Consider the following 19,977-nt stretch of genomic DNA (forward strand, 5'->3'; position numbering starts at 1 on the left):
ATTGCCACCTAACAATTAGAAATGCAAATTAAAGCTACAAATCAGATGTCATTTTCATCAATCAAATAGAAAAAAGATCCAAATATTTGGTGATATTCAGTATTGGGGGGAAAGGAAGTAACTGCTGACCTGCTGGGGAAAAGTATCCATCAGTACTTTGGAGGACTCCTTGGCCTCACCTTTCAAAATTATAAACACACACTCCGTGGCCCAGCAATTTCACTTCTTAGGAATTTATTCTAGAGATACTAATTCAATAAGTATTTTCCACCACCTACTATGGCCATACACTAGAGACACAAAAGTGCAGGAAACAAGGCCCCTGCTCTCATGGGGTTCCATTATTGTAGGGGAGGAGAGAACCAATAAAGCCAATTAAGTACACGGACAATTGCAAGGTCAAGAGAGATACGTGTGATGAAAAAAGCAAACAGAATAAGGGTGTTGGGAGTGGCAAGAAGTCTATTTTGGATGGGCTGGTCTGGGAGGGCCTCTCTGAGGACTTGACAGTTGGGCAGAGACCTGGGTGAAGAAGAAAACAAAGGAGAAGAATGACCAGGACAACATTCCAAGAAATAGGGAAGGAAACCACAGAGTAACACATAAATTTGGCTTTCCTGCCGTCTGCTTCTCTTTTTATTTCCTAATAGCCTTTCGTTCCTCCAAAGGATATGAGCACCTCTTGAATGTCTTTCTTTGTCCTGATACAAAAATGAAAATAAGCGTATCTTTTAAATACAGTACATCTTTTGAGGAAGGTGCCAGACCAGTACTGTTTCTCCAAACACTATTGTGCCTAATAATTTCATTTCTTCAAAGGAAGACTTCCCAAACTTATCTAGGTGTAATGCCAAACCTGTTTACAAAAGTACATTCAAGCTAGAATTAGTTTCACAAAAGATATTGACCAGTTACTAGATAATTTTATAGAAAAAAAAAATACTGTCAGTCCCTGCCCTTCTGGCAAGAATGCGAACCACTGACTTAGAGAAAACTATAGTTTAATTTCATAACCTTTTAAGCAATGAGGTTGAAATGTTGAAGTGTCTATTTGGATAAATATTTCTATTTATTTGGATAAATATTTCTATTTATCCAAATATTCATTTTCAATTTCATGGTCTTTTAGACAATGATACTGATATTTTTAGAGACCATTTTAATAAATATTTGACACTGAAGTGGCCAGTGTCAATTAAGGGCGTTCCAGTTGACCCCAAAAGAAACGACTCTGCAACAACACCTGAGAACATTACATACTAACCTGTTCAAAACCGTGAAACACCCAGACTTCAAACTTGCCATGAATGATACGTTCTGTGAACAGCCAGATTAATTACAAAGCTAGCATATGGAGAGATCTGTCCCTGTGAAATACACTATCTTAATTCTGAAATCAGCTTTACCTGGATGCATTCATCTCCTATTCAGAGAACGCAAAAAAACTAAGACTTACAGATTCTACAGAGATTCCTAAGGAGACAACTCAGTGTAATCCAATTTCAAGCACCATTAGCCATCTGCACAAGCAAGACAGGTTTCCCTCCAACAGCTGACGATGCCGTGTACCCCTGGCCACATCACACCACTGAACATTCCCCCAAAGGTCCAGCAGAGAATGCCACTTCTGACAACTAGTTACCCGAGAAAAAATTACCAAAGTGAGAAACCGGGAAAAGGTAAGCTTCGGCACACGCCAGCCGAGCAAGAGGGGCGCTCAGTTTTGAGTTCTATGCAGATCTGAGGCCAAGAATCCGAACGCTCTCTGGCTCTGGAGCCTGCCTTTCCATGTCCCACCTCTTACGAGAGAGGCGTCCAGGAGCCTCACAAGGGACGCCCCCCACGCCCTCCTCTACTCTCCAACGTGGGTTCGTGATTGCCCCCTGCTCCCAGCCCCTGGGAAAGACGCTGGTCCAGCCGGTCGAGGACGGGGTACCATTGGCTCACCTGGGAAGGGTAAGGGCACGGGGCTGGGCGCCGCGGAGGGCCAGAAAAGGACACCAGGGGAGGAAAGGGGACAGTCGGGGGCCCTCCCGCAGGCAGCTATCTGGGGAAAGGATGCCCACGGGCGGCACCAGCGGGCCAGGCGAGGAAAAAGGATGGAGGAGAACTGGAAGAGGGCACTAGAGAATGCAGGGTAGACGTGGGGCGCTCCTGCAGGCAAGAAACTTACGGAGGAGCGGGCGGGGGGCTTAAGGGCTGCCTCCGGGCCAGGTAGGGGGCCTCGCCCCTGCGCCCTGCCTCCCCTGCCCAGCGCCCGCTTCATGCCCGCGTCCGCGGCGCAGCGCGGCTCTGCCGGCCCCTTGCCCGCCACCGCAGGTTCGGCTTCAGGCGGCAGTCGGCGTCCAGCGCCGCGGCGGCTGAGCCGGAGGAGGACGAGCCCGAGGCGGTGCAGCGCTCATGCTCCAAGGCGACGGGCTCCGTCCGCTTCCTCATCCCGCGGCCGACACGGCCAGCCGCCGACGGCGTCCGCTGACCTCGCCCGCCCGCCCGCGCTGCAGTCGCCGCGACTCGCAGGAGCAGCTGCTGCCCGGAGCCCACAGCCCCTCACATCCCAGCCCCAGGCCGTGGCGCCCGGCTCTACGGACCCGCGCCTGGGATCAGGTCGGCCGCGCCTGCCAATCAGCGCCGGGCTCCCACCGGCCCCGCCCCCTCCATGCTTCCGCCGGGAGCGCGCCCAGCGTCCCCGGCGCCAACCTGCCCCCATTTTGGAGAAGGGCGGGCGAAGCCTCATACACCATGTACACAGTATGATTCTGTTGACAGGAAACCCCTGGGCAGGCAGAACTGAACTGAGGGGGCGAACGCAGCAGTTGTCAGGGGTCAGGGTGAGAATGGCAGCAGGGGCTGCAGCAGGGACTGTGAATACTAAGGACATGAAGGAACCTTTGGGGGAAATGATAATGGTCTATGTCTCAATAAGTGTTTGGGTTGCAAAGGTGGATGCATTTGCCACAGTTCAGTGAATGTATACTTGAGTTATGTGCAGCTGGTATAGAAATTTTACACTGAAAGAAAAATACGCTAAACAAACAATGAACTCTATCTAGTAAACAATACGCACGCTGAAACACATAGGGTGAGGTATACTGATATCTGCACTTTGAAATACAGCCTAAAAAATAAAATGGATTACTATATGGAGAAATGGATAATTGGTTATTTACGTGAGAAAGCAAGAATAATAACACATGATAGGTAAAATCCAGGGGGTGGAGGAGTCTATGGATGTTAACCATAAATTTTTACAACTTTGCCATTTGTTTGAAAATTACCATAATGAAACGTTGGGTACAAAAATAAAGATGAAGCTAGATTTCAGAGGAAAAGAATAAGACAAAAGGGAGAGTGAGCCTTCCGAAATGGTTACATGAAGACAATGGAGCAATTTCTTCCATAGATCATTATAAAAATCAGACAAAATCACTAAAACCAACCATCTGAAGGAACTGGAAAATGACCAAAGGCAGGCAAGCACTTGAGAAGTTACTGTCAGAACTGTCCCTGCATCTGGTACAAACCAGGGAGTGTTTGTCACTTTCCTGCCTGGCAATACTGTGAGCCCCAACTCTGGGAGGGCAGGACTGCAGCCCTACCGTACCACCTTAATGCGCAGCACACTGGCTATAAATTTAAGGGGGAAATTTTGGAAACAAGAGGGCTGCAAAATGCTGAGCTCCAAGGCTGAATATAAATACACTGCCCAAATCCCTGGCAGACAGTGAAATGCGCATAGGCAGGACAACCCAGGAAGCCCAGACGCACACACCAGAGGTGAATGCTCTCCCCTGAACAATGGAGTTACCCCAGGACATCTGCCAGTTTGCTGCTCCTCTGACTAAACGTGCTTCCCAACCCAGGGCGAGCTCTAGTGGCAGAAAGCAAAAGTCTTACTGGCATGAGGTCTCAGAAGAAAGAAATGGGGGCTGGAGGACCAACTGATATGTAAAGGAGGGATGCTGGAAGCAGGGGAACCCCAAGATAAATCCCCAAATCTGAGAATACATTCTACTCCAACCTTTGACTAACCACCGAAGTAGAAAGGTGCATGTGAGACTGCGAAAGAAAGAGAAGAGAAGGGAAGAAAAATGCATCAACTGGAAGCCAATGGAACTGATCGGAGACTGGTCGGCTCCTACGAACACAACAAGATGTTTGCATCTGGAGCAGAGCTGCACAAGCACGTGCACACACACAGGAAGCGCTGGGAAGCAGTAATACCTGGCAGCAAAGGAGCACACCTCCCACTCAGATCCCGGCCTCTAAATTCCATCTCCCACCAAAAGGAACCAGGGAATCTTGGAGAAATAGCTGATTGCACCACAGGGGCAGAAAAACTACAAGAAATGCTGGGAGTATCTTACTGTGCCAAAAGGAAGGTCGTGCTCAGAAAAGAATGGGGACGTGTCAAAACAACACAGGAGATGATTTGGAAAACCAAATCAGGGGGCATTCCAGCATCAAAATGAATGAGAGTTAAGGACTATAAGCCCCTGAATCAAACAAGAATCCGTGAAGTACTAGTGGGTGAACAACTGAGTGAGTCAACAAAGGAGGGGAAACTCTCCTTAAGGGAGAATGCCAGCTGACAGGTGAGAAGAACAGCGTCCCCACTGCACGACTACCTAGCAATAACTAGTTCAAGCAAGAATCATCCGTGGGGGCACCAAACGATCAGTTTAAAAGCTCAAAAGGTCACAGAGCCTCAAATATTTCCCTACAGATTTCCTCATTCATTACAAAGGATAAATGCTAATTTTAGAGAGCAGACACTAGGCAGATGCCGCCCTAACTTGATCACCTGAGATCAGTAATTCTCAAATTTTAGAATACATCAAAATCATTTTTCGGGCTTGTTAAAAACATAGACTCAAGCCCTAAGTTTCTGACTTAGCAGGTCAGGAGTAGGGTCCAAGAATCTGCAGCCCCACAAATTCCTAGATGTTAACCTCACCAATAACAGAACAAGCCGGCATCCTGTGCCATCCTGAGACGAATAATGGATATGAGAAATGATATGATGCCCTGAGAAAGGCACAGCACCACTTCTCTGATAGCCTGGCCCCCAAAATGCGTAATCTGAGTTTAATCATGAGAAAACATCACAGGAACCCAAACGGAAGAAAGACCTACAAAACAATTAGAACAGTCTCCATGATGTTCTCGAGAAAGGCTGAGAAACATATCCAGACTAAAAAGACCATAGAAACATCAATAAATACCACATGTAATTCTAGACTGGGTCCTGTATGGGGGGGAAACTACTGTAATTAACAGAGCAACTGTGAATATGGACTGTAAACTACAGAATGGCCCATGTTAAATTTGCCAATTTGATAACTATACTGATTATTTTGGACTATGTAAAAAGTCCTTGTTCTTTTTTTTTTTTAAGATTTTATTTATTTATTTGACAGAGAGAGACAGCGAGAGAGAGAACACAAGCAGGGGGAGTGTGAGGGGAGAAGCAGGCTCCCAGCAGAGCAGAGAGCCCGAAGCAGGGCTCGATCCCTAGACCCTGGGATCATCACCTGAGCTGAAGGCAGATGCTTAATGGCTGAGCCACCCAGGCGCCCCAAAAGTCCTTGTTCTTGGTAAATACTTATTGAAGTACCTAAGAGTAAAGGGCGTGAAGTGTGCAACTTACTCTCTTCCAGTGTGTGAAAATAAATGTGCCACGTGTACTTCTATATCCAGAGGTGGGGGGAGGGGGCCATGCAGGCAAATGTCACAAAATGTTAACAACTGGTCAATCTAGGTGAAGGGTATTTGGAAGTTGCCTATACTGCTTACAACTTTTCCATAAAAACACACAAGGCTTCATTTTAAAACAAAACAAACAACAACAACAACAAAAACAAGGAGTAGCAAATTAGAAAGGGTGGTAGAAGGGTGTTCAGAGGCTGCCCGCCACACAGCCTGATATTGAGGAAAATGGCAGAAGCGGGGCCACCACACGCTGAAAATGACAGGTGTTCGTACTGAGGATCCTGAGTCATCCAGAAAAGCCCCAAAAGAGTTTAATATCTTTTAGTACATTTTGTTTAAGATGACCCGTTAAGTACCCTTTTGAACCACAAGAGAAAACAAACACGGTTAAACACTTTTCAAACTTCATGCTTCACATCCGTTTTTCTTCTATCTACAAATACAACTTCTCAGTGGAACAGCGAGTCACACTGTAAGCTGTTCGCAGACATCCCCCCACGCGGGCGGGCTGTCCAGCGGCACACACCGCTCACACTGGGACGCACACAGCGCCCCTGCGGCGGCACGGTGACAACTGCAGCAGGACAGCCACCTGGCGGACAGCAGCTGGAAAGGTCGCCAGTTGTAAGAAGCATCCCAGCAGGGGCCAAACCCTCAAAACCAGTCAGCGCACAGATTCCCACAGCAAAACACAGGGACAGTCAGACGAGAACAAACGCAAGGCAGAACAGCCTACTCTTCTGTTCCCAAACACGACGGTCACGGAGGCCGTTAGTGCATATTGACTACGTGATGACCATTCAGAGGACAAGGTTACCAGAGACAGTGAAGCCAGCCCCCAGCCCCCAGAGCAGCGCACGGGATAAGCAAACATAAAGCAGCTCAGGAAGGGCCTCTTACACTGCATCTTACTGTATCAGATTCCATTATAACCACACACGGCAATATCCTCTGATCGCAAAATAAGGAAGATCTCATCATTTAAATGAATGGCCTTCTTATTGTCTATAGTCAAATTTTGATTTTTAAATGAAAAGTAAATACACAACTTTCCACTCTAATCCCCTTCCCTGCCCACTGTTGTGGCTTTGCTAAGAAGGGTTTATTAGGAAAAAATGCTGAACAACTGCTCTGCAGGGCATCGCAAAGCACCACATACTAATAACAAGCGACCCTCTTACATACTGTGAAGAGACCTGACTCGCAACTACAATGAAGCCTTACGTTTAGTGAAGCTAACTTGTATTATTTTCTGTGTACATTCTTAGGTCTAGCGGTTTGAAATATAATCATACCCTACAGTTACAGCTGATTAAAGACACAGCTGAAGACTGTATAATTAAGTTTGTCATGAATCAAAGAAAACATTTTTTATTAATTTTTAAAGCTAGTAAAACTATTTTTCTCCACAGCTACAAGAGCTTGAACAACATGGAAGGAATCTTAAAATAATTTAACTGATAAAACATCTTTTATTTATGCTAATTACGTGACATCCATACTACATAACCATGTTATACAAAAACAAACCACATTATAAAGCCTTCAGGTCGTGAATAAGAATGTAAAAATCAACCAAAGACTCCAAGATCCTATGTTTTCACAAAGTGTCTGTGCTACAATCTATTTCATTTAAACTTTCAGGATACCTAATCCAGAAATATTAAATTTAATCCACTGGAAAGAAAAAGGGAGCTCAAGCGTGGGTATAAATGTGTGTGCCTGTGTGTGTGTGTAATACCTACGTGTGTGTATATACATAAGTCATCCACCTTTTTTTGGGTTTGGCTTATTGAGGTAAAATTTACATACAGTAAAACACTGTTCGCTGGGTTCTGACTGACACAGTCAGTGTATGACCACCATCACAGGGCAGACATGGCCTACTTCCATCACCCACGAAGCACCCTCACGCCCTCCTGTACTCAGTCCTCTCCTCCCCTAGCCTCAGCCCCCGGCAACCACTGATCCAATCTGTTCCCATAGTTTTGCCTTTATCCGAACGTTATCAGGGTGGAACCACAGTTGTACAGAGCTCTGTGTTTGCCCGTAACAGAACGCTCTGGACGCGCTCCTGTTTTGCTGAGGATGTCAGCAGTCAGTGCCTCTGTGTTGCTGTAGAAGGACTGCCCCACCGCACAGGTGCACCGCAACCTGTTCACGCATTTCCCACCTGACGGACCTCCGAGTTGTTCTCCATCTTCGGTAAAGAGGAATAAAGCTGCTGTAAGCAATCATATGCAGGCCTTTGTGTAGAGATAAATTTGCACGTCTCTTGGGTAAAGGCCTCCATGTAGGACTGCTGGATCGTATGAAAAGTATATATTCAAGTTTATAAGAAACTGCCAAACTACTTTTTCAAAGTGGTTATAACCCTTTGCATCCCCACCAGCAAAGCGCGATGTACTTCTAGCTGTCCCACAGCCCTGCACCTGGGCACTGTCCCCTTCTGCTGCCTTGTTTTGTGGGAATGGGAGGCATTCTCACAGGACTGCAGCGCTACCCACTGCGGCTGTCACGGGCACTTCCCTAATGAGGGATGACGGGGAGCGTCTTTTTGTGTGCATGTTGTTACCTACAGGAAATGGATGAAGTATCTACTCAAAGCTTCTCGCCATTTTTTCAGTTGAATTTTTTGCTGAGACACCTATCCTTTTTAATAGACAGTTTATCAAAGAAGAAATGATGGAAAGTTTGTCTATTTTGTTAAAGCACTTAGAATTCATGAGCAGGAGACACAAATCTAACATGTTTCCTTGCCATCGCCACTCCCAACGCCCCACTTGCCCCTCCCCCCTGGCAGATAGCAACGATATGCCAAGGCAGGTAGAAAGAAAGAAACATCCTCTCTCCCCCTTAGTCAGAGTGTAAGAAGCACAGGAAAAGCTGCCTGCCTACTACTAGGGTCAGAAACAGACCTATTTTCCCATTTTTACTAGTATGGGATGACTCCATAATCTTTCTTCAGTATGAGCAGAAACACCAATGACGGGGAACCACGTGCAATGGTTGGCAACACTAGTGACAACGCATCCCGACGTGGCGGAAGCACGGCTGGCACGTGACAATACTGAGGGTCTGCAGACCGCTCGGTGGGCGGCAGCCCTCCCCCTCTCTATCACAGGCAGAGCCCGCACACAGGAGCACCACGTGCACTTCAGAGCAAGGGCTAAGCTTTCATGTCAAGGAACAGGAGAGCCTGCCACCACCACGTGGAGCCTCGGGCAGACTGTTATCTGGCTCCGGGCTCTCCTCTGCAGCGTGGGGACAGTAATCACTACCTTGTTATTATAAACACTACACACAACTCAAAACACACGATGAATGACACACATAAACGGCAGGTATCACAATTCTGACGACTTCCCTCACGTAGAATTCCTGAATCACAAACGTAACTACTATTGGCAAGATAAAGGGTGTCCTGCGCAAAGCCTGGAGCATAAAGCAGAAGCTTCAGGAAGCAGGTAACATTTGTACACGGCGGACCCACTGAACTAAACACAGGCTCCTGACCGTCCATGAGAATAGCCAGGCACCCACATAAAAGGTGCAGCACATTTACGTAAAAGGTGCCCTGCAGTTGGCAGTCCTGAAAGGCACTTACGGACTTTATTTCCTATAATCCTGCCTCAGCATTTCAAGCTGCGCGATGCTTCTTCTCAAAAGAAACCAATCCACTCACTCTTGGTTCTGCACCAACTCGTTCCCGAGTTCGCGACGGGCCTCCCTAACTGGGCCACGGAGACAGGGCTGCGCTTGCCCGCCTCCGCGACACCGCGGCCTCCCTGCACACCATCCTGCGCATCCAGCTAGACACAGAGCAGCCTCTGAAACGTCCTGTGGTCGCTCATCCTGCTCCCGCCTGACGACCGCAGCGGGGGGCTGCACTGGTCACGCCTGCACGATGATTGGCTGGGCCGCCTCAGTGACGGGATAGTCCATAAAGATGTTTCCATGAACAAATACATGGAATCAACAGTTTAAGATGATCTCTTGGATTTAAGTGTCTTGATATATCCTATGCGCACGTTTTAAGAAAATATTAAAATTTATGACAGGGGCCCCTGGCTGGCTCAGTCAGTAGAGTGTACAACTCCTGACCTCGGGGTTGTAAGTTTGAGCCCCACACTGGGTGTACAGATTACTTAAAAAATAAAATCTTTCAAAAAATAAAAAATTTATGACAGATGTTTAACGATCTGAATGTCACATTTTCCATGGAAATCTATTTAAAGGTCTTAAAGGAAGAGTCAGTAACTAAGTTAACATGTACCACCTAGCGAGGCGCCACAATACAGGCTTTGTAGGTTAACAAAAAGTAACCGATCTCGTCCCGCTCTGCTTTTTCTCACCTTCTCCACCTGGAATGCCTTTCCCCAACTACCGCGAGCCCCACTCACCATGCCCGGACCTGCTCCCTCAGGAGGACACCGTCCCCCTCCCTCTGAGCTCCCCATCACTGTCTTCCCCATCAGGATTCTCTACCCGGTCTCGCCTGCTCCTGCAGGATCTGCCCTACGCACCTCAACCCTGCTACCATGGGAGAGTAACCTGTCCAGCATGCAAGAAAACAGATGTCCCTGGGGGTGAAGACAGAAGGAATACACATGAGCAGATGGCAAATTTTATTAAGAGGCCCTACTGTCAGGGAGAGTGAGAACTCTTAAGAATATCAAGCAAACAGAAAAAAAAAAAAAAAGTGGCAACTGTTAAGCTCAAGAAAACAGGAAAACAAAAAGTGGAACTAAAAGGGAATATAATCATGCTACATTCACCAGCTCAATAGTGAGCAACATTAACAAAGTCAAAACAATTCACCAAATTATGGCTCTAAACAAAATTTGTGCTACAAATGTGGGGGAAGATGGGAGTTCAAAATGTAACTTTTTCTAAAAGTGACGCATCGATGGCCCTGCCTCTACATAGATATTGCTGGGAACCGTGGACAGAAATGCTACAAGAAACAGATAAGCAGGATTCCAGGCAGCTCTGGGAGGCGGATGGTGGAGGCAGGACAGGAGCCCGCTGGGTTCTGCATGAATCATTCAACACTCTTTTACTTTTGAACACATGCACCTACCACCCTCTGATAGAAGTGAAATTTCTAAGTAAGAAAAAGAAACAGAATCTCTAACAGAAGCACTTCCAGCAGGACATAAGCGTTTTCCTACAACTTTTCAACCACGCTACCCCCTTCCCCCCTTCAACAGTGTCTCTCCACCCTCAGGACACAGGGCGGCTAAGGACAGCGTGCATGGCCTGAGACCTGGCGTCAGCCTGCCGGCTCCGTACTCTTGAGAAAGCTACTGTAAGCTCTGAACCTGACCTTTCCCCGCCCGGGACATGAAAACACCACCACGGACCTCAGGGACCCGGCTGCGTTGCTCTGCACCCAGACGGTGAGTAAGTGTGAGGATGACCGTACTCCCTGGACCTAAGTCACCCAGATGCAATCTGTCTCACTACCCTCTCCCCCTTCACACCACCGTCCAGGCGGGCTTTCATTCTGACCACGCCCCCACACTGCGCCGAGCACTTGCCAGAGTGTCCTCCAAGTCGCCACACCCGAAGGCCAAACCTCAGTCCTCATCATGACCTTTCCTGACACTTCAGAGAGTTGATCACATCCTCCTCCTGGACACTTCTTCCCTTCTTCCCATGGGGCCAGTGCTTGTGGTCTTCTTCACACCTGCTCTGTGCCAAACACTGCTCATGTTCGTCCTTGAGCACTCGATGGCAGAGTGACCCGAGGCTCAGGCTTGCTTGTCTTCTCTGTGCTCACTCCCTCGGTGACCACAGACCGTCACTGCGTTTTCATGGCCACTTCCAGCTCAGACTTCTCTTCCAAGCTCCAAATGCCTATTTACAACTGCCTACATGACATCTCTACTTGGATCCCGAACAGAATCACAAACTTAAAATGCCTACAGTGAGCTCCCCATCTGCCCCTCTAAACCAAGTTCCACCCACAGCCTTCCCCCCATCTAGTTGCCCAAGCCAAGAGCCTTCTAGTCAACTCAACTCCTCCCTTTGCCCTCACACCCCTTATCCAATCTGTCAGCAAATCCTACTGGTTCTGCCTTTGAAATACATCCAAGGCCCAACTGCTTCTCACCACCTCGTTTTCCTGCTCCAATCCCAGCCTCCGCTGCTGCTCACCTGGTTCCCTGAACAGCGTGCCGACAATCTCCTGGCTGTCCTCTACTCTCTCCCACCCTCCAACCCCCACCACCAGTGTCTATTCCCAACACACTAGCCTTTCAAACCTCAGCCGAATCTCAGGGCTCAACACTGAGGGAGGGACAGCTGCCCTCCGGAGCTGACAGCCAGCACCGCCTTACCCTAGCGACTCTTTGTTTGGACAAACAGCCCCAGAACCTCACAGTTCAATCTATGTCGATTGCTCTCAGCTGCCCTGACGCTAAATAACCTATCTTTATTCACCAAATGGGGGGTTTCAGATGGGTCTCCGGGCAACCTTCCTTTCTGTCTACTGCCTCCCCACAGCCCATTAACCCTGAAAATAATCTCCATACATATTTCAGCAATTCAACTCCTCCAAAACTTTGCTTTGCTTTCCTAGAATTCTGATTGTAAAAAACCTCCGTCCCAAGTTATGCCTTAAGAATGCAACACCCCAAAACAAATCAGGAACCAAGAACCTGATCCATCCTGCAGGGGCTTAAGTGGACCAGGGCACTCAGGTACATCAAGGGACCCGGATCTCAGAGGAACACCATTAAGTCGATGCTGTACAAAGCCAGGCTTACTCGTGTGGCCTCACCAGTTGTCCAGAATTGGGGGAAACAATTATAGAAACACTGGTTATAAGGTATTTTTCCTGGTTTACATATTTTCAAACGGGGGTGGAGGGGAGGGGAGGGCCAAACTAGAAGCAGCAGATTATATCCCGGTGCTCAAAGTTCCAGTGAGCCAAGAATGGGCTCTCAGTTCCCTGTCAGGCCTTCGTTCTGCTGCACATCACATTAAGAAGAAAAATTTTGTGTAATTTCTGCTAAATATGAAACTGTCTTGGGCTCTACCATGACGAACGATTTTTAATAGCTAATGCTGATGAAAAGTTATACTTGATATTCTCCCTCTTGTTTGGATCCACTAAGAAAAGAGAACTTATTTTGTGGCAAGCATTAAACACTACTTCATCCAGCATTTAGTGAAAACTACCCATGGGTCAAGCAGAAAACATGCAGAAACGAAATAACAAAATCTTTGCTCTTAAAGATGCAGAAACAGACTTGTACCCAATAAATATAGCCCACTGTTACAGGAAGAAACATCGAAATGTGCAGGGAGGGTGGGGAGGAGACAAGGGATGTAAACAGCTGGGCATGGCCTTCTCCAAAAGACAGCAGAGTCACACCTGGCACAGCACACAGAACAGGTGCCTCTCGTAGCCAAGAAAGGGTAGAAGGAATCAGAGAAAAGGAGCAAGACTTCCACGCCTTACTTGGAAACTGAAACTTCGTGACACAATTTCCCTTCCCTTCCCTAATACCTAATCCTGGCAGAAACAAAAGTGGGTTTGGAGGAGAAAGGAGAACAAAGGAGGAAAGTGAACTGACCCCCAGAAGGAAATGGAAAAACAATCCAGGGTTCTGCCCCTTGGACATCTAAGACAAAGACACTTGCCAAAGTCAAATTCAACGTAATTATAATGATTCTGAATTCTGAATCCATGAAGTCTAAGTTTATGGGGCTTTTACACCAAAGCAATGTATTGCTAAAATCTTACCAATGCTAATACCACAAGACAGATTGATGAATCTTCTATCAACGATCTGTCCTCGATTTACCACTAGGCCTACCAGAAAGAGCAGTCTTTGGAAATAAGACAAACTGGAATAGAATCTCAATTCTATAACCTCCCAACTGTGGAGTGCAGCACAAGTGCCAAGGTTACAAATTAACAAATCACAAATAACCCAATCTCTGGGGCTTAGTTTTCCTCTCATTAAAGTGGGGGAACTGCCACCGAATAGCAATTGCTAACATTTGTGAAAGCTGAGCACATTTCACATTTCTTACGGCATCCACCACAACCCTGGGAGAGCACCCTTTGTCAGAGGAAAGAGCTAGGTTTAAGTACTCAGTGAAGAGTTGGCATGGAGAGAGAGCTAGGTTTCGGTAGTTAGTGAAGAGTTAGTAAGTAAGCAGCCAAGCCAACATCTGAATCCAGAGCCCGTAAGAATAAAACACAAGTAAAAAGCACAGGCTCCAAAGCCAGACTGAGTCTGAATCCCAGCTTTGCTTTTTACTAACTTAGTAACCTTTAACCTCTGTTTCAGTTATGCAAATGTGAAACAGGGGCAAAGGGTAGCCTCATTCAGGGGATTACTGCCAGAGACTCACTGAGGAGCTGGATGGCCCAGGGCTGACCCTGTTGGGGCACTCTTCTAGGGCACATGCTGCTACTGTCACAACTATCAGGGACAGCACTGTCATCCTGCCTGCCTCTCTCCACACATAAAAGGCACTAAACAACTAATATTTCTTCCCTCACCTACTCTGCAAAATCAACTAGCTTTTATTTGTTTCTAGTATACGTCAAAGAAACCTTAAGACAGATGAAAGAAAAATCAAAACAAAAGGAAAAACCAAAACACAAATGTAGCAAGAGAATTATACTCACAGTTCTGAAGGCCACGATAACTCTGTGAAGAAATCAAACGTGGGTTTAAAGGTAATGCTCCCGGTTTCTCTTTCCTCTTTCCATAGTCCTCAGAGAACCTGACAAGGAGAGACAACATGCGCATTAAAACCCCCTTCCTTTCACTTCTTGAAGCTCTACTGAACTCACCCCTCAGCCAGTTCCATCACCTCCCACGCAAGCCTACTGGGCAATGCCTGGGATGAGGGGTGAGAAGAGGGCACCACGTCCCTCTCTTCAAACCTATTTCTACTTAAGAAACACACAGGAAGGAGCGCCTGGGTGGCTCAGTCATTAAGCGAGTGCCTTCGGCTCAGGGCGTGATCCCAGAGTCCTGGGATCGAGCCCCACGTCAGGCTCCTCCGCTGGGAGCCTGCTTCTTCCTCTCCCACTCCCCCTGCCTGTGTCTCCTCTCTCACTGGTATCTCTCTCTGTCAAATAAATAAATAAAATCTTAAAAAAAAAAAAAAAAAAGAAAAGAAATACATGTGTAGCAACTGGAAACTATTCAAACATATCAAAAATCATAAATTAACAGGGTGTGGTTGGCTAATAAGTGCACGATACAATGACAGAGTATAGACATCTGTTCCACTGCCTTCCATCAAAACTATACTAAAGAGATATTTTTTAAAAATGTTCTAAACAGGGGCGCCTGGGTGGCTCAGTCTGTTAAGCATCTGCCTTCAGCTCAGGTCATGATCCCAGGGTCCAGGGATGGAGCCCCAGGTCAGGCTCCCTGCTCAACAGGGAGTCTGCTTCTCTCTCTTCCTCTGCCCCTCCCCGTTTGTGCTCTCTGCTCTCTCTCCTGTGCATACACTCACTCCCTCAAATAAGTAAATAAATAAAATCTTTTTAAAAAATGTTTGAAACAGCACAGGGAGAACTGAAAGGAGAAAAAAGCCAAGATTTTTGAAGTACTGGGGAAATCTTCTAACATGGAAGATTGAGACCCAAACAAAAAAGTAAAAAGAAGAAACCTGGAGGAGACAGAAACTATAAAAGACTGAAGCAGAGTAAATGAGGCAGCAGGCCCAAGAAAGCCAGGTCCTAATTCAGCAGTGGAACACACGGGAACCACTTCCACTTGCACAGCAGTGTCCTAGAAGACCAGAAGTGGCAGCAGCAGTGTAGACAGAACGGGGATAAAGAAGGCATAGCCCCAAATACAGAGGAGCCGGGGAAGGCCATGGAAGCTGAAACCAGAACCTCAACGCCGGGCACAACGTGACACCCCCTCACTCTGAAAGAAGATGGGAGGGGGCATTCCCCGGAAAAGTAGAGGCATCTATGGACTGAAGTCACCCTGCCCAGCTGCACTGAACAGAGCTGGACTTAATGACTGTATATACAGTGAACAGTGAATTCTCCAGCTCTCCTACAACAGACCACACACGCACACTGCTGGCTTCCAGATTCTGAAGTCAGAATTGTGCCGGAAAGAGACTGGAGAATATTTCTGGGGAATCTGATCAGCTCCAAAAGACAGATCTAAAGATACTAACCCTGGGGACCCCCAACACATGGCCCACCCAGAATACCCTGATGTAAAAGTCAAAGGGCCCCACCACGTCAGACAGGAGAAGGAAGGAAACAACCTAAAAGAAACAGAGACTATACAAACTATCAGTAATATAAAGGTAAGACAACACTGCAATCAACAAAGAAAAACAGGATGTTCTTCTAGAAAAATAGAAAAAGAGCTCTTGGAAATCTAAAGAACCTTTCTGAAATCAGAAATAATAAACTAAAGAAAAGGTTAAGTCAAACTGAAGTCATCTCCCTGAACAGAGAATAAAGAGACACCCCCCCCCCCCAAAAAAAGGCAGAAAAGGAGGAGCAAAGGAAGGAAGAAGAAGAAGAAAAGGGTATTAAGATAATTACAACCTTTGCCCAGGACAGCCAAGTTCCGGATAATAAGACTTCCAGAAAAACAAAATAAGGAAAAGCAAGAGAGAAAACCTCAGCACAGTAATGCCAAAGAGTATTCCCAGAACTAAAAACTCCCAGTTGCCAGAATGAAGGGACCCGCTGAATATGCAGCACAGTGGATGAAAACCGACCACACAAGGTACACCATCACGATATTTCAAAAGACTTGGACAAATTGTAAAACTCCTACAAGCGTCTAAAGATGGGAGGGGAAACAAGTTACATACAAAGGAAAAATGAGAATAGCTTCTGAATTCTAAAACAGTAACATGAAAACAAGAAGGCAATGGAGTAATCTTTGAATTTATGAACAAAAATGAATTCTAATACAGAACTCTATACCCAGCGAAACCATCAATCAAGTTTCAATCATGCATGGTCCCAAAAGGTTTGCCTCCTAAGCATCCTATGTCAGAAAGCCCCTGGAGAAAGTCTTCCACCAAAACACGAGCATCAACAAAAAATGAGCAAGGCATGAGCTTCCATTAGAAGGGATAAGGGAATCCCCAGGACGACGATGAAGGGAGATTCCAGAATGGTGGCTGTGCACCAGGAGAGAGGGAAACAAGTCCAAGCCGGAGCAGTGTTGCTCAAGAGGAGGGAATGCTGAAGGCTGTCTTCAACTTGTCCAAAAACACTGTACTATCTTTTTAAAGTAATTAACGCCACCAAAAGGAAGAAGTCAGTGAAGAAAGACAAAGACAAGAGTTGCCACAAACATAAAATCCAACTCTGGACAAAAGCCAAACGATGAGAACAAAGGACCATCCAGGGACAACACAATAAAAGACCGAAGGAGCAAGCAGCTCGGAAAAGAACAGAACAGAGATCTCCAGGAAAGTGTCTGCCAGAAATCAAATGTGAAGAAGAGATGAGTCTGTATGACCATGAAGAAAAATTACTAAGAGGCTACTGGAAGGTATGGGGAAAATAGGTCTGGGGTAGGGGGTAAATTACAATAGGTATAAAAAGGGTTAAGAATGTGGGGGACTGAAGAAAGATGAGTACCCATCATAATGCCCTGGGCGCACCTCTATCACAGGACTTACCCACTGTACCATCATCACTGACCGACTTCTCTGTCTCCCTCCCTCGGCTGCAAAGACCTTTGGAGAGGATCATTTCTCATCCAGTTATCACCCTGCAGAGTCCAGTACAACGCCTGCTACAAGGGTATACACAAAAGCAAAGGTTTTTTTTTATTTTTTTGCATTTATTTGGTTACTGAGTATCTACTACACATACCTGCTATCCTTCCGGAGAACTAAAATTCAAAGACATATGGGCCTTGCTTGCCTTTAAAGAGTTACAACTTTTTTTCACACCTGAGAAAACAAATATTTCTCCTATATCCTCATTCTCCCCAAAAGATGAAAAGTTCACCAGGGGCTTACAGAACTTTAATAGTCTGGCTATCACTAATGGATATGGAACCCAAGACCTGATGACACTTGCTTGACATTGTACGCATTGCGTAATATGAAAAGAGTGCCGGCTTGGGTATCAGGACACCTGCTTTCTAGTACTTTAGAATTACTCCTTTTGAAGAAGAGAAAATCCCAACATTCTACCTAAGAATCCCAGCGTTGGTGGTCTTAAGTACAGATCCCCAAATCCTTACACCGCCTTCAGCTTGAATGTATTTCAACCAGTTCCCATAATTACTACATTACTATTATCTTAGTCTCACTGCCAAAAACCCAGCTGCAGGCTAACTATGCAAGAATGAGACACTGTTGAAATGACTTAAAAAAAATTTCTTTTTACCCTTAGTGCATTAAGCTAAATCCTCCAATTAAATAAAACCAAGTAACACACACACACACTCCTCCTCCTGAGAAAAGAAAGGAAAGGAGGGAGAAAGAAACAGCAAGTCCTTCTTCCACCTAAGCCAGCAGCAGAGCTGGGGGCTGGGTTGGGAAGAGGGGTAAACTTGGAGGCACAATGAATCAACGAGGTCTCCGGGGCTTTCGCCCCGAAAACCACAGGGCCACAGCAAGTTGCGCGCCAGCTGCGGGGAAGGAGCCCGCGCGGACCCGGGTGCGAAGCCCGCCCTTCCCTGAGGGCCAGTGAGTCCCCATATAGGGTCAGGGCTATTCCCCCGCCCCCCCTCCAGGTCCCCAAGGATTTCCCTCTTCCTCCTCCTTCCTCTCTCCCCCCTTTTGTTTTTAAGGCAATTGGCCGGCTCCCAAGGAAGCCTGCTGGCCTCCCCAAGCCTCCGGCCTCCCTGTGCGCTCCGGCCTCGAGCCCCTCCGTCTCTCCGAGACCCCCGAATCCACCAACCTCCCCATCTTTCACGAACCCCCCCCAGGCCTTCTCATGTTCCCCAAACCTCCCCGTTTACCCGAGCCCCCGGCCTCCCCTCGTCCCCAGGCCTGCCAGAGCCCACCGACCTCCCCACAAGTCCGTCCTCCACCCAGCGCCGTTCTCCCAGAACCCGCCCCCTCGTCCCCCTTCCCTGGCCTCTCGTGTCCCCCCCGTCCTCCCGGAGACCCCCCAGTCCGCCCCACATCTCCCGACCCGCCCGCGCCCCGGTCCTCCCCACAGCGCCGTCCTCCCGGGGCCCCTCCCTCGTCCTCCCCACTTCACCGGCCTCCCCACATCCTCGGCCTCCCGAGCCCCGCGCGGGAGAGGCCCGTCTCCGCCATATCCGCCGCGCGGACCGGCTGGTTGGCCCCGCTAGGCCCTGCCAACCCCCAGCTCCAGGAGCCGGCCCGCCCGCCCGCGTCCCGGCCCCCTCCCCAGGCCCGCACTCACTCGGACCGCGCGGGGCGCCGGGAGGCGAGGGCAGACCACTCCGAGGCGGCGCCGCGAACCGACAGGCGGTGCTCCTTCCCACGCCTCACGCCGCGGGCGCACAGCGGTCCCTGCGGCGGCGGCGGCGGCGGGCTGGCGGCGGCGGGCTGGCGGCGGCGGCGGCGTGCTGGCGGCGGCGGCGGCGGGGGGATTGCGCCCTCAGGGCGTGCTGCCTCGGCGCAGGTCGCGCATGCGCGGCGACCGGCTGAGGCGGGCTTCACCGCCAAGGCGCGCGCCCGGCCGCGTCCCCGCGCCGAGCTTCCGCCCCCCCCCCCCCAGGACCGGGCGTGCGCCCGGCGCTCTGCGCATGCCCAGCAAGCCACAGGGCTACGCTCCCGAGACCGCGCCGGACAGTCGCGCCGGGCATTCAGGACTGCGAGGGACTGAGCGCGCATGTGGTGGCCGAGTCCGGGGAAGCCTCGGCGGGGGCCGGGAGGGGCGGCCCGCCGAACTGAGGTCCCGGGGCTCCCACCGGCGGCACTCTGGGCCGGCGGGGTTGGACCGATCTCGGGGAAGCCCTCCCACCCGCTGCCCTGCCCCGCACAGCCCGGACGCGGCCCCTTTGCGGGGCCGCCCTAGCCCGCCGCCTTGCAGCCCAGCCCCAGGGCCGGAACCCGCGCAGTCGCGCCCCGCAGTGGGCCGGGGCCTGGCCCGAGTCCTCACGCGTGTCTTCGCCAGACTTCCTGCCCACCCCGAGGAGTTAGGTGTCCCGGGCCCCTCTGCACACAGGAGAGTGAGGCTCAGGGGTGTGTTCCGTGGTATCACAGCTAATGCTGGGCTGTACTTAGATTGGAACCTGGAAGACGGCCTGAAAGAGGCTGTGGGAGGCGGCTGGAGGTAGACAGATGTGGGGCCTGCGCGCTGGTCTC

At 48.7% G+C, this 19,977-nt stretch overlaps 1 long non-coding RNA gene across 16 annotated transcripts in view; it reads right to left on the reverse strand.

The window, feature by feature from the left end:
• The window catches only part of LOC125281962 (uncharacterized), a 96,678-nt gene extending 77,454 nt beyond the window's left edge, over positions 1 to 19,224 (reverse strand). For 13 of the 16 annotated variants that reach the window (XR_008959567.1, XR_008959566.1, XR_008959565.1 and 10 more), the window contains exons 1-3: positions 19,070 to 19,224; positions 17,362 to 17,477; positions 14,363 to 14,460 (exon numbers count right to left, since the gene is read on the reverse strand). This is a non-coding gene — a long non-coding RNA (uncharacterized LOC125281962). The remainder of the gene's footprint in view (positions 1 to 14,362; positions 14,461 to 17,361; positions 17,478 to 19,069) is intronic. The other 3 variants (XR_008959553.1, XR_008959552.1, XR_008959556.1) reach the window with 3 other exon arrangements.
• Positions 19,225 to 19,977: the final 753 nt, after the last annotated feature.

The sequence above is a fragment of the Ursus arctos genome, unplaced genomic scaffold, assembly GCF_023065955.2.
Source record: "Ursus arctos isolate Adak ecotype North America unplaced genomic scaffold, UrsArc2.0 scaffold_16, whole genome shotgun sequence".
NCBI lineage: Eukaryota > Metazoa > Chordata > Mammalia > Carnivora > Ursidae > Ursus > Ursus arctos.